This window comes from Condylostylus longicornis, unplaced genomic scaffold, assembly GCF_029603195.1.
Source record: "Condylostylus longicornis isolate FDR11 unplaced genomic scaffold, ASM2960319v2 ptg000072l, whole genome shotgun sequence".
NCBI lineage: Eukaryota > Metazoa > Arthropoda > Insecta > Diptera > Dolichopodidae > Condylostylus > Condylostylus longicornis.
Genome location: NW_026578040.1, coordinates 1,032,588 through 1,047,968, shown reverse-complemented (window position 1 = coordinate 1,047,968; position 15,381 = coordinate 1,032,588).

The following is a 15,381-nucleotide window of genomic DNA, read 5'->3' as shown; positions in this document are numbered from 1 at the left end:
CGGAGTTTCCATTTTTAGATTTTAGTAGAACAATTCTAGGCAATAAGAAATTTTTCTTGCAAAAAAAATTTAGCAAAAAGAAGTAAGTTATGGACATAAATTTATATTATTTTGTTAAGTTTTTACAATATTGAATAATATTGGTGTGTTACATCTGTATATATAGAAAGTTTCATATTTTTTTTTTATTGCAACTAAGAAAGTAATTTCTATCTAGCAATTCTTCTGGCGTGATTGGCATTTATGGGTGCAAGTCATCCATGTTACAAATGCTGTTTTGTTTAGTTGATCAGTTCAATTGGTCTCATATGTTTAAGGATTCTTGGTCGCGATGCAGAGTATCGTTACTTACGTACCATGACGCATTAGCAATAATTTTCAGAACCTTGCTTTGAAAGGTCTATATGACTTTAATGTTGCTATCTTTGGTACAGCCCCAAAGTCGAATACCGAAAGTCCATATAAGCTTAAGAACCTAGTTGTAGAGCAAAGATTTATTATGAATATTGAGCTCGGAGTGCCTAACTAACCAATACATCTTTTTAAGTTTGATATTCAGCTCAGCCATCTATTTTTAACGTGATCTTTCCATTTGAGTTTCGCATCGAGAGTCATACCTAGGTACTTTGTTTCGTTGGCATACGGAATTTCTAAGCCGTTATGTAGGATCCTAATCGGTTTGCCTTTTTCATTTGTGTGGTTTACATGAACTGATTTAGATTCATTGAGTTGAATTCATTGAAATCTCCATTTTTTGGTCCAAGTTGATACTTTGTTTAAGGACTCTTGTAACTTACATGCAACTTTGCCAACAGTTCTACCAGTTGCCAGTATTGCTGTGTCGTCTGCAAATGTTGCCAGAAAAGTCTCATCACTTTGCTGTCGAACCCTTGGGCCACGTTCAAAAAGACTGTAGAGCAATACTTTTTTTTTGTTCCAATGCATTTTTAATAACATTCGTCAGCCCGTGAACCTAATCGATAGCGTAATGCTTGTACCTAAATCCAAACTGGTGATCAGAAATCAAATTTCTGCTTTCAATAATTGGTTTTGATAGCACCGGTAAAAGGTCTATACGATTTCATTTCCTTGGCGGGTTTGCTAGGTTTGGGTATCATCATGATAATTAAAAAGTATGCCTATCATAATATTAAAAAATGAAAATTTGTGTTTTTTTTTTCGATGAGATCTAAAAGTTAACCCATATAACATTTTCCTCTATATATCACAGTTTTGCAGTAAAACTTGTTCAATGCGTTTACAAGTGCGAGAAATTCAAATTTTCTGCGAAAAAGTTTGACTAAAGATATATTATAGATGTTCTAGCTTATATTTTCAATTTTAGTGTTCTTTCGGACGTTTTTCCTGACCAGTTAAAATCTGCGGTTGTAATTCCACTCTTCAAAAAAGGCGATAAATCTGTCACAAATAATTACAGCCCTATTTCCTTACTTCCTACAATTTCTAAAATTTTTGAAAAAGCCATAAAAGTTAGAACTTTAAAATAAAAGAACTTAAATGAATTGAACTTTTTTAGTTCGAAACAGTTTGGCTTTAAAAAAGGTGAATCAACTGAAGATGCGTTATTAAATTTTTGCTCGTTTATAAATGTTGAGATGTTACTAAGGCTTTTGACATGGTGAATCATAAAATTCTTTTAAATAAATTATTTGCGCTAGGTTTTCGTGGTTTTATGTTTGATAAGTCTTACTTGGAATGTAGAACACAAAGAGTCACAATTGGTAGCCAACTAAGTAGTATTCAGTATATTAGGTTGGGAGTTCCACAAGGATCAGTTATGGGACCTATACTATTTCTCGTATATGTATATAAATTCACTGTTTGATTTGGAATTTGAGGGTAATTTAACAGCTTTTGCTGACGATCTTGCTATTTCTTATTCTGTCAATAGTCCACTTAATTTAACGTGTGTGATCAACAAAGATCTTAGTTTATTAAGATATTGGTTCTTTCGACATAGGCTTATTGTAAGTGATAAAACTAAATTGATGTTTTTTAATTTTACACAGAAGGAACTAGTTGATATCAATCTTGTTTTTCATTCATCTAGTTGCAAAAATGTTTTTATGAATAGCTGTACTGATCATATGATGGAAATACACATTCTGCCTATTGTAACTCCGAGTGCTTCTCAGTAGAAGTAATCGATCAATTCAAATATTTAGGTGTATTTATTGATAGTATGTTGAATTGGTCTGCGCACACAAACGCTCTAAAATCTTTTTTGCGCTCTACTTTGCGTAATTTTTATCGTTTGAGTAAAATGTGTTCACAAAAAATTCTACTGATGTTTTATTATGACATTTTTCATTCTAAGTTACAATATGGCAGAAGTTGTTGGGGTGGTACTTATAAAAATAAAATATATCCACTATTGATTTTGCAAAAATATGTTACTAGAAAAATTTGCAACAGGCATCGTTTATTTCACAGTATGGATTTATTCAGAAATCTAAAAATTCTTCCAGTTAGACAACTTTACTATTACAGTGTTTTAGAGGTTTTTTACTTAAGAGGCGGTTATTTAAACAGTAGAGCTTCAAATCGTTATGGTTTACGTATTAATCAGAGATTTCTAGGTAATGTTCTAGTTTTTAGAACTACAAATTACCGAAACTTTTTTGACATAACTTCTGTTCGCTTGTTTAATAAACTTCCTGAACATATACATACGTGCTATTAGGAATTTTAACAATTTTGTTAAAAATGTAAAAAAATGGCTTTTAAATTTTGAGCATGGTGAGGTAGATAATTTGTTAAATAGTCTAGTTTGATATTATAAGTATAATATGGATATGTATAATATAAGTAAAATATAAGATTTAAAAAATTTTTTAAGTTAATTATTTATTAGTTTAGTAAAGGTAAATTGAAACAAATAATTGTGGAAAATAAAAAAAAAAAAAAAAATTTCTAGTAATTAATGCATTAAGTAATTGTAGATTTAAGTAACAACACTGTTAATTAAATTATAGTGGCATTTACACTATTTTATTGTTAAATAATAATGCCATATTTCTTATTCTCTTAGTTTAAGCAAAATTTTGTAAAAATATAGAGAATAAAGAATAAATAAATAAATAAAAAAATAAATACTAAACACTCGTAGTATCAAAAGTAAAACAAAAAATTAGAAAATTTGTGAATAAATCAAGTATAAAAAAATACAATACTAAAATAAATTTTGTTATTATTTTCAACAAGCTTTTTGTAGTTCGAAAACGTGTATATCTGACACCCCGCCTCCTCCGTCAATTTCTTCTAAATAAAAAATATTGTTAAGAGTTATTTTAACTTAATTTTTTCAAAACTTCAATGCATTTTACATTTTCTTGTGATCCTTATGAGATTTTTGCATTCTTTAAAAATGTGATTTATAAAAAAATAGTATCGCCGATAGATAAAAAATTATCACGTCACCTTTCTAATACCCGTATGCTGTCTGGTAGTCTGACTGTAGACGCGATAAAAAAATATTTTTTAGTTGGTATATAATATTTTTAATTCAACGTCTGACGTGATGCCAGAAAAACAAGATTGAAAAAAGTAAAAAATATTTTGTTATTTGCATATAAATAAAGGAAGTTTTAAAGCAATAGTTATTGATTTTTAGAGTCAAAATTTGACAAAAAAATTTGACATATATGTAAATATTAAAATAAAACGTACGTAAATTTTTTTAGATTTCCAAAGATCTGTTTTTTTCTTTAAATGCCAATGATCTTGTCATATTTCTTATTATTTTTTTCTTTTTTTTACGCAAAAAAGAGTTTAATATTTTAAAAAATCACAGGATATTATACACATTTTTTAAAAAGCTTCCCATTTAAATTCTATTGCACGAAAAAGAAAGAAAGGTAGGAGGAAAGAAAAAATGATAAAAAATTTCAAATTCATATTTCAGTATGGTTTCAAATGTTAATGAGGAATGATGTGTGATTTTTCATGCACATTTTGTATTTCCCAATAAGGTAAGTTGAATAGCGTCGGCTAACAAAAATGTTAGTAAAAGTAATATAGGTTGACACATTTCAACAATTTGAATTATCTCATTTCGGTTATTTGTACGTTACTTATAAAATTGTTTTAAATAATTTCAGTTAGTTTTTAAGTTATTAAAAATAAATATGTATGTACCTACTTCCAATAATTTTTTTTTTAAATAATTATTTTAAAACTATTTCAAACATGTTATATTGAGTGTTTCAAAAATTTTGATATTTTCATATTTTATTAGCAGGTAAACAAGAGCAACCTATTTATAAATTGGTATTTTAAAAATTTTTCTCAAAAATAGAGGTAAAATTTAGAAGTGTATATAAAATTTGTATCTAAAAAACAATATTTGATTGTATTTTAGATATTATTTTCTAATTCCCTCTTCAAATTTTTTTCTTTAATATGTATTCATATCAATATTTAATAATTAGCTTTCATTAATTATATTTTCAACTTGACACCACAGTTACTTCCCATATCTTGAGTTAACTTACCCTATGAGAAAAAAAAGCTGTTCACTTAAAAATAATGAAATGCTTTCAGTAATATATAAAACGTTGAAGGCGAAGGTTGTGCTTGTTGTTTTTCCGCTGTTTCAAGAATTTTAAAATAATTATGAATGAAAATATTAATATATTTTTTTGATTTTTCAAATATATTTTCGAAATTTTACCTGCTTTATAATAAGTGTGGATTTATTTTAACATTTCTTCTCGAAAAATAGCCACTTCGATTTAAAAAAACCCATATAAAATAAATTCGTGCTTTCAAGTTCCTCTTTGAGCATTGGGACTTGTTAGATATAAAGACATTACATATGTATACCATTTAAGCTTTTAAAGAGGCTAAAGCTTTCAGGCGCTTGGTGCATGTCTATGTTTTAAACGTATACAAAATGTATAGTGTGTACAAAATAAAATATTTTCAGCAAACTATGTCTAAATAGGTGTGCTTTATAGTAAGTGTTACCTAACTTTAAAAAAAAAAATTATAAATTAGGCCCTATTAAAATTTGTGAGTATAATACGTTTATTTAAATTGCTCCATTTATCACTAAAACAGCATAAAATTATAAAAACTAACCTAATTCAATATGCTTTTTTTCGGGATTTGGGCTAGTAAACAATTCTTTAATACTAGCGTTACTTTTAGTGATGGGCACTGCACTGTCAAATGAATTAGCCTATCGAATATTCGAATGTCAAATAAATGAATATTGAATGTATTCAGAACCGAACATATTGAATAATGTTTGTATTGAATTTAAAGTTTGTTTGTAATTGATAATGTATGCCACACACACGGCATATGTGCTACACATTGTATTAGGACAAAGAAAAGTTATATTTTGCTAATATAATTATTGAATTTAATATTATGTTATTATGTGTTTATTGTACGTTTAATTTAAAGCTTTTTCTTAGCATTTTTCAGTTTTTGTCTTTTATCATTCGTCATTTATGGTTTATATACCTCGTTTATATGGGAGCTTGAGTACTTAACTGAAATAGTTCGAAGCCGAAGCTGGGTTTTTACAATGTCAGCTTCATAGCCATTGTGATTCAAAAATGTGATTTAAAAATGACATTATTTAATTTCAAGTCATTATTGACATTTCAAGTCAAGTAAGTAATTTTTTGATTGACTTGAGCCTTTTTCAAGTCAAGTATGTTTATGTGGACATGAAATGAGCTTCAAAAACGCTTGAAACTGCCATGTAAAAGGAATATTATATATAAAAACCCAGCGGAAAATTTTGTAAGCCATAGGAAGAGAAGCAGAAGAGAAGCATCGACTTTGAAGAAAAAATCAGGGTAAAATATTTATGATACATGCAAGATTGGTGAATTTTAAAGCTTCCAGAAGATATTTTTTTAGTTTTTATTTCTTCGTGACACGAAGTCAAATTTCTTACGGGTAATGGCTTTATGAAGCATGCAAGTTCTATTCTTAGCAATGCTTTTGGAAGAAAAACGACTTTCTTTTTAGTTTCTTTTTCGTTATGCGAAGCAATATTGCTTACGCATGACGCATAAATGATACACGCAAGATTGATACATAGGAATGCTTTTGGAAGCAAAAGTTTGTTTTTCGTGTTTTTTTTTGTTATGGTATATTGTATTTTGTACTGGTAATATGTCTATGACGCTTGCGATTTCATTCCCAGTAATTCGTCTTTTTTTATCATGTCGCAACACGATGCAAAATTGTTCGTGAGATATACCGTTAGATGAAAAGAAACAAAAATTTATAAGAAGAACTGAATTAGTTTTGATTTGAATTTTCAGTGGCTAAGTGTTTATAAAATTTTAAAAATTTGTTAAAAAAGTATTTAAATCGATAAAAAATATTAAGTTGAATTCGTGATTTTAAAAAAGTGGAGCCGAAAAGTTATTTATTAAATTGATGGAGTAAAAGATATATTCAAAAAGTTTGTATTTTTTAAATTTGTTATAAATTTTTGGGTTTTGAAATTTATTTGGTAAGTGATTATGTTTTTACTATTTTTATAAGCTATTTATATTACATTTAAAATAATTAATTACATTGACATTGTTGCATTTAGTTGGAATAAATTAAAATATTTGGTAATAGACCAATTTTTTTTAGCAACATTAGTTTTAAATCTAAATTTAAATCTTTGAAAATTAAAATTTTGTTTAAAAATTCTGTTTATGCTGCCTGTAATACATTCCGAATGGATACCATTGACACAATTTTTTAGTCACAAATCAATTTTAGTTAGGTATGTAGAAACTATTACTACTTGCCTTTTAATTTTAAAAATCGAAGTATAAGAAAATTTAATTCAATTTTATTTACGTCTTTTTTTTTAATCTTGAATCTTATATTACAAGGTTTATTTGTAAACGTTCATGAAAATCTAAATAAAAAACAAAGCGTATCATTGAGATTAAGTTTAACTAAGTTCAAGAATCAAGTCAAAATTGAATTATTGATTGATTGAAATTGAACTAAAAACTTTTTGCAATTGCAATTGTGGGGCTCAGAAGTAAAGTGGCCTAACCATCAAATATTTTTCTCGAGAAAATTGCATTTAAAAATTCAAAATATTTGAAATAGTTCTAAAATGCATATGGATATGATTTCAGCTACTATATTTGGTTGAACTGAACTTAAAAGAATCGCTTATAGTAAATTTTACTTAGTAAACGTATTTAGTGAAAAAAGTTTTATACCTTTATTATGGAAATAAAACTATACTTGAATTCAAACTTCGCTATGTAATACAAATGAAAATCAACTAATACGTAATTTGACATCCAGCAATTTCTCCAAATACACTTCGTTGAAAAAACTTTTAAAAACTTTATAAATAGCTAATTTATATTCTAATTTAAAAATATTTATCCTACATAAACAAATATTTCTTGGTTAGACAAAAAACCAAAATTTTGATTTTGGATTATAAGAGTGTGAACCTTATAAAAACACCATTTTGTTTATTTTATTTTTAATTGAAGAGTATTGAGAAAAAATAATTGTTGATGTAAAAATTTGTTTTGAAAAATAAAAGTCTTGACATAAACGAGAAAAACATATGTTTTGACAGTTTGAAAAGTTTTGAAAGCATTAAATTTTACTTTACAAAACTTGAAAAGAAAAACGTCATTATTTTCTCTCATTTTTGTTCAATAAGTATTATATTAGACGCTTTCCATACAAAAATTTTATAAAGTATTTTCAAGTTTTATAAAGTTTTTAAAAACTTGAATGTTTCTCTAAACAATTTTCTACGCAACAGCTTTATAATTTGTAAAAAAAGAGAATTTATTTTTGTGAGTGACAATACCAAATGCGATGTTCAAATAATGTATGCATGAAAGAGTACATATGTACGGGCGAGTATTAATGTATTCGTAATTGAGCGAAACTCTTTAGTTTTGTTGTTTCGGTTTGGGTACTTTTAACTCTTATTACCTCGGGGTACCTTTTCCGAGTGATATTGTTTACGAGTGCATTTTCTTTAGTTTCAAAAATTTCGTTAAATCAATATGAAATAAAATCATAGACAATTAAAATTGTAAATAACATTAGCAGAATGATTCAAAGCTATACTATTTTTCCTTGAAACGTGTGAATCTAAACTTAATTAAAACTTGGTCCTTTAAAGTATAATATTGCTTTAATTTACTTAATTTTCTTTGTAGAAACTCAATTAGAGTTTATAATAGTTATTGTCTGCTTTTATAATATTTATTTAATTTTTATTAGAGTTTATGATAGTTTTAATAGTTTGTAATAGTTATTTCTGTTGGAGTTTTGGTATGATAGTATGTATGCTTCAGTGATGAAGCGTGGTATTTTTGGGAGGGAAGCCATAGAAAGTGATCCTTGTATGTAAAAGAAAGTACAGCAAGTTGTTTACGAAGATATCAGTTAGATCGAATGAGCTTCTTTTCATGCCCAGATATTTACGGATTAAACTAGCTACCATCCGTTAAACTAACATTAATTATAATTAAAATATGGTGAATTGTACCCATGTATTTTTGTTATACATTATTTTACTTTTTCACAACAACAATAGTTTATTTAATAGCAGTAAAATATTTGTAATTATTATTAACTTTTTTATATGCATAAAATTTATTGTTATTTAAGGAAAGCGTAAATTAAAGTTATTTTGGGTGATATTTTTATAGCAAATAAAATTGATTTGATGAGGTTTAATTAATTTTTCAATAGATTTTTGTCCAAACTCTAAGGGAAGCTTTTATTTCGTTTAATATGTGAAGCGTGCGCCTCTGGTGTATATGTATGTATACAAATGAATATGTACGTATAAGTGCTGCAAGGAGATGCTTGCATACAAAATGTATCTAACTGCTACGTATCAGGTAAAAAAATACGAACTAATATTTGTGTATGAATTTTTGTGCACATATTAATTGTATTCGCAAAGGTTATTAATTGCGCAATACAAATGAAAACTTTGACCATAAAAAATTTTTTTTTTTCGTTAAAAACTAATTTAAAAAGGCGAAAAATATTACGTGTATGCATTACTAAATGAAAATGTCTGCGATTAATATGCGGAACAAAAATTTATTTTGCACTATAGCTAAAATTTTTTCACCAATTCTTTTTTTATCTTATGTACAGATAGTTAATAAAATAGGTTCTATTCATTCAATTAAGTACATTTAAATTTTGTTAAGTTTTGTAACGATCAGTGTTCGATGACAGGTCAAATTGCTCCAAATAATACTTCCAAGCCCTTTTCAAAAAGAAAATGAAAATGTTTTGCTAAATTTTAAAGTTGCGATAGGATGAGACCAAACGATTCTTCCTTCTTCACCAAAATCTTTTTTTTTGAATCTGCTTTATTTAAACATTAAAAAGTGATTAATTTTTTATATGTATATATGTATATGCATTGGAAATAAAATTTTGAAAGGAAAGGAATATAAAATAAAGGTATGTCAAACCAATGGTTTGTATTGTAGCACTTTTCCCTTCAACAAGTGAAAGTTCTGCTTTTAAATACAGTCTATGTATACCTATCACACTATTAAAATTATTTTCATTCATATACAAAACTATTTCTAGGATTGCATATATTTAGGATGACGCATATATGCAGTCTTTGAAATAAAGCAAAAATTAATATAAAGAGGATACTTAATGCTCGTTTTTAAGGGTTAATTGTGTGAGTTAAGAAAAATAATTATATTTTTTAATGTCATGGAATTTGCCATTAACTTTTTGCGTTTATAAAATTTTGAAAAAGCTTGCGGTTTCGGAAATATAGGGTGTCAAAAATTCAAATTTTACAAATTTCAAGGGACGATAACTTGAGAGGGGGTGGAGATGGAAAAAAATTTTCTTCTAACGAAATGAACTATTTGTTAATGTCTAAAAGCCTCTAAAATTTCAAGCTTCTACAGGCTGGGGTCTAGAAGAAAAACGACATCAAAAATTTGGAAAAAAAGGACTTTAGATAACGGTAAATTCAAAAGTTTAACTATAATATACCGCGCTAGGGAAAGCAAGCCGCTGCCTTTCTGCGTTTGCAAAATTTCAAAAATGCTTATGGTTTCATTGCATTTTTAAGGTTTTGGGGGGTATAACTTCTAAAGGGGGGAGATAGATAAAAATTTTGTTCTATGGAAGTAAGTTTCTAGTAAAGATCTATGTACATATAAAATTTCAGCTTTCTATCTTCAAGGATGTAGAAGTTTTGTAAACAAAAAAAGTGGCCACGGACGGACGGATGTACGGACGGACGGACTGAAAGACGGACGGACGGACGGACAGAGTGAAACTAATAAGCACTTTTTTTCAAAAATTTTTTGGAAAAGTGCTAAAAAACAGAAAATCTAAAAGTAGGCGATTATTTAAAAATAATAATTGTTAAAAGTCCAATAATTAAATGACAAAAAAAAACAGAAATACGTTTCTTTGAATTAGTTTGTATTAGTAGATTCAAACGTTTACCTCTAAAAATTTTGAATTAAGATAAGTGTTTTAATTGCAATATTGAGTAATTATATTAATTCTACTGTAAAATTAACTAATCGGAAACAATTTCAAATTTTAATCGAGTTGTTTGAAAATTAATTTTTTTAATTTTCTTTTCACTTTTACCTCTGTTTTTACTAAAACAAATTCGAAAACATCTTTCTTTCTCTAATTTACTACTTATTATTTAAACTTCTTTCTGTCACCAGTTTATTAAAAAACAATTTCTTAACTTTAATCAAAAAATTTCGTGTCTCACTTCTTCTGTCACATCTCATTTCGCGTCTAGTAGAATACGAAAAAAAATGCGACGTGACAAAATAAATGCGGTAGTCACAATTATGAGAGCTGAGTAATTTTTGAAACCTACATACGGCTGACAGAAATACAGGCCTGTACCCTAACAGAGAGTGATAGTTCACAGCCGATGAATACACACATTCTTATAGGATATAGGGGGTCCTAAAAAAAGGCAGATTTGAAATTAATAAGTTTTGGTGATAATTTTCATGTGTATACTATATTAATTAAATTTATATGCTTCATAATTCATAAAAATTATTGCTTATGTGAATTCTTTTTATATTAAAAGTCCATATAATTCTTTTTAAGTATATATGCGATTTTAGTTTTTTTAAGAAATATTTTCGCATTGGTAGTAAGGTTAATTCACTAATTTACCTAAACAACCGCATCAGTAACTTTAAAACTTATACAAACTTCTTTATAATATTTTTATTATGTTTGTTTTTATATAGGGGAGAACTTGAAACGACACATTTTTTATAATGATTATAAAATTTTATTAAGCACTATCATACTTATAAAACTTAAAATCAAATACATAATTACTTAATTATAAAACTTTAAATGAAAAAAATCTAATTTTTAGGTTTTAGTCAACTTTTCGTATAGAAAACTCGAAATAAAAATAGGTAAAAATCATAATTTTCCCAAAAAAACAAAAAAAAACAAGTATAAACGTTTCAGTCGGTATAAACCGATTGAATTACACACTGCACCCTTCGTTGTTGTATAACAATCACCTGCGAAATCATTCTATATTTCATTTCAGTTGTATGGCAGGTACCCGACCTGCCAAGCAATTCTACTGAAACTTCGGAAATATATCTGATCTATAATTGGACACATAACTGTCAAGTTTCATGAATCTGACTTTATTATTTTTTCAAATATTTAAAATAAGTTTTTGGGTTTGTATGGGAACTACTTGAATCTGTCAAGCAATTTAACCAAAACTTCAGAAATATATCTGGCCTATAATTGGGCACATGACTGTCAAGTTTCATGAATCTGACTTTATTATTTTGCAGAATATAAAAAATTTCCTTTTGGAGTTGTATGGCAGCCACCCGAAACTGTGCAATTATCCCATTAAGCATATCCCATATGTTTACATATGTAGAATATAATTAGAAGTACAGGGTATAAAAAATGATTCTTCAGAAATGTCATTTCGCCAAAAATACATAGGCATCTTTTTTTTTATTGGTATGAAAAGAAAACTTCCTTTTATTCAGAATAAAATACTTTTTTTTATTTTTCGCTAATATATTTCGTGCGCTACATACGCACTTTATCAAAGCTGATTTTCTATGAACAAAAAAAAAAATAAATAATCAAACTCTAGATTAAGTCAGGTAGATTATATTAAGTCACATATAATATTCCTAATTTTAATAGATTTCAATTTTTATTGTTTGTTGTCTTAATTAGAAGAAAATCAGCTTTGATAAAGTGCGTATGTAGCGCACGAAATATATTAGCGAAAAATAAAAAAAGTATTTTATTCTGAATAAAAGGAAGTTTTCTTTTCATACCAATAAAAAAAAAAAGAATTATATTTCGGAAAAATTATCAACCATTGAAAAAAAAATTTTTTAAATACCTAGGCAATTTTACAAAAACATTTAAAAATAGCAGGGTCCAGGCCTTGATTTTTTGTAATATCTTTTGTTTTTTGTAATATGTTCCTTTTTTGTCTTTATGTTTTGAAAATATGCGTAGGAAATATGTAGTTAGAAATTTATGTGAGTTTTCAATAAAAAATTTATAATTTTTTAACAATTGTGTTTACTTAATATTTCTGTATGTTATTGCTTATGTGGGTTACGACTACATTAAATTATTGACCCGAAAATAAAATAGTTTTTCTTAGATGTTGGCAAATATTTTTTTTCTCAAATCTAATGTTAAGCGTTTTCCTTCATGATAAAGTCTAACTTTTACATACTTAGATGCTATTATTCTTATTAAACTTAATCTGTGACTTTCGTATATTCTTTTACCCAATTAACTCTTTCCAAACTAATTATAATAATAAATTTTTCTTTACCACTGTATTTTGTTAAGTTCTTCAAAAACAATGACAAATGCACCGACTAATGCATTTTGAAAACTGTCAAATTAAATAAAAGCAATAACGCAACAAAATTACTATGTATGATGTGATTAAAGTCGTCTCAAAAAAGTTATAATTATTATGCACTAGCAAGTATTAAAAAATACACTTAGTATAATAAAACACACTAATTGAATTTTTAAATTTCAGTGATTGCAGTTACATAAGGGAACAATTGTCTTGGAAACACAATACATCACAAACGGCTTTCAGTTCAGTTCAATTAAATTTTGTTTCAAATATACCTTATTGTTGTTGCGCTTATTTCCTATTTAGCGAACAGAACAATCAATCGTTACCATTAAAAAAATTTTTTTGCGTCTATCGGTACAGTTGTGAGTTATCTGTACAGAGTATTATGGCATATTATAAACTTTCTATTTTTATAAAACGTATAATAATTCAATTGTATAGGTTTGTGTTCATTTATCGTTATTGTTAAATATTTTTAAAATACTAGTACATATACTTTGTCTTTTAACAGTAAGTTTTAAAAGGAGAAACTAAATATGTGTACAGCAATAGACAACATCTTCAAAGATGTTTAAAGCGAAATATTTGAACCCTAAAAAATTTGAAACAGTATTTTCAATAATGTTTAAATTTATGTTCATTTCAAATTTATGTTCTTGCTAATAAAATTTATATTTTTAAAAAATTGGTTTAATTTTAAATCAATTATTGGAGCTATAATTTAGAAATTTCTTGAAAACAAGTGCATTGTTAGGGTTGCTATGTGTGTTTAAAATTGTTGAAATTTCTTAACTCTTTGTGGTAGTTGCAACTTCAATAGTACTTTGGCCATATTGCATAAATTAATATGGTAAGTACATATATGAAGGTCATAGTCGCCCATAAAGTCATAATCAGCTATGGCATTTTTACTCGCACATAGGATTACAAATTCGTACGGGTATCACAGAGTTGACATGGTCAACTCTATGTTTCTCGTTTTCATTAAGAAAAATATATGTATGTGCCCTGGCAATCTATGTATTATTAGATCAATGGAAAAACTCTATTTTTATTTATATTTTTATTTTGGTTCTTTCTCTAGTTTTTTTTCATTTTCATTTTGAAATTACCTATAATATAATGACCGTTTTTCTCGTAATTCAAATCTCGTATTTTAAAAAAATTCTAATTTCCGAAATTCAGCATATCTCAGCAATATAACTTACCCTGTTTAAATCAGTGGATTAAATAATATTTTGACACTTAGTGCGAATGTCGCTATCGCACAAGGGTGGACAGTTTGCATTCGTGATTTTCCAAATTTCAGAGCTAAAAATTCATGATGCGGCTGTATATTGTATATGTAACTTAATTTTAATGTTACTCTTCATTATAATGTTTAATGTGTATTCAGTTTATATTATTTCATATTATTGAATTTATTTAATTGAAATTACGAATAAATATATGTTTTAGATTATTCATTCTAACTTATATTTTCCCTAAATCTATAGCTAAAGTCTAAAACATAATTTTAAATTTTGATTATAGTTACATATTAAGTTTCTTCTATTGCTAATGTAAATATAAACTTGAACTCTTTTTCGAAAAACGATTTTAAACAAAGTTGAATCAAACCATGGTTTGTAATGTAGCACTTTTCCCTTCAACAAGTGAAAATACGGCTTCTAAAACATTCTAGCTATGTGCTATATTATTAAAATTACTTTCATTTCTAAAATAAAAAAATTGAAAAAGGCGTTAACGAAAAGTTCGAATTTAAGGGTAATTGTGTGAGTTAAGAAAAATAGTTAAAATTTTTGATGGCATGTCATCTCCCGTTAGCTTTCTGAATTTATAGAAATTTGGAATGGCTTGCAGTAAAACATACGGTTCAGAAGAAAAAATCACTTAAACTCTGAACTGATAAAACTGGTCCTACAGACCAACTATTACCTCCGTGCTAACTTGGATTTTCCGTACAGGAATTAAATACCTTCCATAAAGAAATTGGTATTTCGTGTTAAATCGAATGATCTTGTTCGATTAATTCTTTCTGTCATAACGCCATTGTCTAGCAGCCGAGCTGCGTCCATTTACATGTTGTTCTAGACGAGCCCTATGCTTTGCAGCACAACTCCTAATTTCATCCACAACCAAAGGAATTCCTAAGTCCCTGTGGATATCACTGGCGCATTTACCATGCCCCGTAGAACTTTATTCTGGAAGGTTTGAATTTTGTTAATGTGAGTCTTCTTGCCACAACCCCACAGTTAAATGTCATATTGGTTTAATGATTTGGCTTATTGGTCTAATGATTTGGATTATGGATCTTATTATCAATTGCCAAATTGGACTTACGACCTAGGAGCGAAAATCTCTATATTTATTTTCTAATTCTATCTGTTTCTTCTTTATATGCTCTTTCCACCTTAGCTTGACATCTAAAGTCATTCCTAGGTATTTTGCTGAGTTATTGATCGCTACGTTCGTTCCAT